This window comes from Ovis canadensis, chromosome 7, assembly GCF_042477335.2.
Source record: "Ovis canadensis isolate MfBH-ARS-UI-01 breed Bighorn chromosome 7, ARS-UI_OviCan_v2, whole genome shotgun sequence".
NCBI classification, from domain to species: Eukaryota; Metazoa; Chordata; class Mammalia; order Artiodactyla; family Bovidae; genus Ovis; species Ovis canadensis.
This window is the reverse complement of record NC_091251.1, coordinates 17657403-17660827: the sequence shown is the minus strand read 5'-3', so window position 1 is coordinate 17660827 and position 3425 is coordinate 17657403. Positions and strand designations below refer to the sequence as shown.

General features: G+C 48.2%; 1 pseudogene; it reads right to left on the bottom strand.

Annotated features, from left to right (window-relative positions):
- Positions 1-1438: 1438 nt before the first annotated feature.
- Positions 1439-3209, bottom strand: LOC138443988 (protein FAM151A pseudogene; annotated as a pseudogene).
- Between the last annotated feature and the right edge of the window lie 216 nt (positions 3210-3425).

The following is a 3425-nucleotide window of genomic DNA, read 5'->3' as shown; positions in this document are numbered from 1 at the left end:
TGCTGCGGTTCGTGGTGTTGCAAAGAGTCAGACATGACTGAGTGACTGAAATGAACTGAACTGAACCTGAAAATCTGAACCCAGAACAACCAATATCAAGGCATATACTATAATAAATTACTGGAAAAAGTCTCTGGGCATCTAGGCAGAAAGCTGGTTTCTTCAAAGAAAATAAGTTAAAAATCATCAGTCTCTTTGAAAGCCACACTTTATGACACATATCTGTGCAGATAAAAAAGGAGGAAAACATTTAAGATACACAAAATAGAAAATTCAAGTGAAGGATTTTTATATCCCGCAAAACTAAATTTCAAGTGTAAAGGACACAAATCAACTTTATTAGTAATAAGCAAGAAGTCAGGGAATATTATTTGCATGAGCACTTCCTAAGGAATATTATCTGGAGCTTAATTTATGCTTCAATAAGAATTAGAATTATATAGATAGATTGTAGTTAGAATACAGTGAACCATATCAAACATGTTTAAGGACATAAAGTCACAATAATATTTTTTTTTAAACTAACCACATTTTGAGGTTAAGGATAGAAAATTTCTTATTTTGAGAACTGGTAGACAAAGGTAAAAATCAAACATTTGTCCAAACTTTTGAAAAGAAATGAATCACTAAGTAACCATATAAAGGTAAATATCTCTTTACAAAAACATTTCAACAAATAAATTAAAAAGAAGTAATAGAATCACAATAGCACTATTTTGCAATCACAAATTAATATCCTCGGCAATGAGCACCAACAGCTGCAAGAAATAAAGAGAACAGAAATAAAGGGACAGTCAGACATTACAAGCCTCTGATGAAAGCATACAACATCTACAGTTTGCCAAGGACATTAAAAGTAAATCTGATCGAGCCTCTAGATACAACTGCCAATGTGCAGGAAGTATATAAGACAGAGGAGCATGCCCAGTTGTATCAAAAGTTTGGAATCAGCAAATTCCAGTTTTGGAGACTCTCTCTGAGTCATGGGAATATTATTTTCCATGGGTCATGGGTTTTCAAAGGATAAACTGTAAAAGAAATGAAGTGATAGAGAACCTGTTAATTAAAAGAAGCCAATTTTAAGGACTTCCCTGGCAGCTGAGTGGTTAAGACTCCACACTTACACTGCATGAAATGTGAGTTCGATCCCAGGTCAGGGAACTAAGATTCCACATGCCACACTGCACAACCAAAAAAAAAAAAAAAAGATTTAAAGGAGTTGATTTTACTATCCTGGGGAAAAGACCAGAGCACTCTCCTTCAAAGGGTCATTCTAGAGGATCCTGTATCAGTGGAGGGGAACTATCAGTTACTATCAGTTATATATATATATATATATATTTTTTTTTTTTTTTTTTTTTGAGGAAGCAGAGGCATTTATTCCTTCCTGCCTCCCCCGTGGGAAGCCAGGGTCCACCAGGCGAGTACCCCTGGGTGCTCAATGTCTGCCAATATCTGCCTGCAAGTCTTGGCAGTAGCTCTGGGGTAGCCTGTAGTAGACTCGGGTCTTCCCCACGGCCCTGGCTGCCAGCAGCACTGCCCACATAGATGCATAGTGGCCTTGGCCAGGGCTGTGTTCCACTGTGACCGTGGCCCAGGGGGAGGCTGCCAGCAGCCGGACCATGACTCCAGCGGGACTCTGGCCCAGAGGCCCAACCTGCAGCTGGAAGGACACTGGTTGCCAGAGGCCCTGGCACAGCTCCAGCATATCTGTGAGCAGCTGTTCCCCATGGCCACTGCCCAGCACTTCCTTGGGCCAGCCTGGTACCACTGTCACATGGGGGAACACCTCGGCCACAGCTGTAAGCAACTCCCTGCCAGCCACGGAGCCAGGGACCATGAAACTCCTGCGGGAGGCTGTGGCCCCAACCCCCACATGCCTAGACAGGTGGCCAAGGGCGCACAGGGTGGCCAGCGTGGCCAGGGATGGCTGCAGGGTGGTGAGCTCTGTTATGTGCAAATGCAGGCCCCAGCGTCCAGGGCGTATGGCCAGCTGCTGCAGGCAGGACTCAAGCATCAGGGCATGGCCATCTGGGGCATGGACGATGGGCACGGGATGCCCAGCTGCAGGCTCCTGAAGGCCCACGTCCAGCAGGATCATGCCCTCTCAGTCTGGGAGCCGTACTGTTGCTGTGCTTCCATAGCCCTGGATGTCAGGAACCAGTCACTCCACTCTCAGACCCTCGTCTCCAGGGTTTTGGAGAGCAGGGATCAGGCTGCCCCTGGTGCAGTACCTTTGCTTCCGTGAGGTACGGCAAGCTGCTTGAATTGAGACAGGAGAGGCTCAAAGAAGTCATAGCAGACTTGGTGCGTGGCGGTGTTGTCCCAGATATAGAGGAGGCGATCCACTGTCGCGGGGTCCAAGGCAGACTGCTGCATTGTCAGGCTGTACCTGTCAGACTGGCCCAGCAGCCAGCTGAGGCGGGGCCGGGCAGCCCTAGCCATGACAAGCCACATGGAGAAGGTCACCTTCTGTGGCACTGCTCCCACCAGCTCCTGCATCTTCTCCACCGTGGTCTGGGTGTATGTCCCATTTGGAAACAAGGGCAGGTAGATGGTAGTCCAGCCTGGAGACAGGGTTGTCTCAAGATACTTCCCCTGGACCAAGGCCAGGAACTGTGTGGCCTCTATTGGTCTCAGTTGACCTCTATTGGTTTGACCCTGTTGGGACCCCTCAGGATGTTGGCATTGATCCACACAGGCCTTCAAACTTTCCCCTCCTCTGTCAGCCACCGCAGGAGGTCCAGGGCGGGGCCCACAGCCTTGATGCTCTCAAAGTCTAGTTTGATGCCCTTCTTGGAAGAGGCCAGCACAGCCTCCAGCCGCTGCTCTCAGGTGTTGTCACTGTAGATGGCTGGGGGGTGCACCATGATGGGGACCCCTGTCTGGTCGACTGTGTCACACCCTTCTGTTGTGACATCTGATTCCAGGACCATGACGCTGCTGCTGAGGGCAGCCTTCATCTGCTCTTTGCTGTTGGCAGCGTGGTACCAGGTGACCAGCAGGCCGTCCCTTTGGCTGAGCTGACCCAAACTTAGCAGGCAGCCCAGCATGTCTGCATCAGAGCAGCAGGTCCCATCCTGTTCATAGCCTGGCAGGACGATGCACTTCTGCAGTGAGAAGCCCAGGATCATTGCAACGGCAAACACTAGGACCGTACTGACGCCGCTAACAATGGCCCACTTCCAGCGCCCCTTCTTGTTGGCCATAGTGACCCTCTGAGAGGAATACCCCTCAAAGGGCAGAGTCTCCTGAGGCTCTGAGAGCTGGGATCCAGGACAACTAAAATACATTTTAACCCCATTTCATAGATAGTGATATGGAAGATAAGAGAGACTAACCAAACTGTAAAATCTCTTAAGTAGAAGGGCAAAAATGTGTAATGAGGTTTCACCTGAAAACCATTTGTCTTATCTTTTGTATCA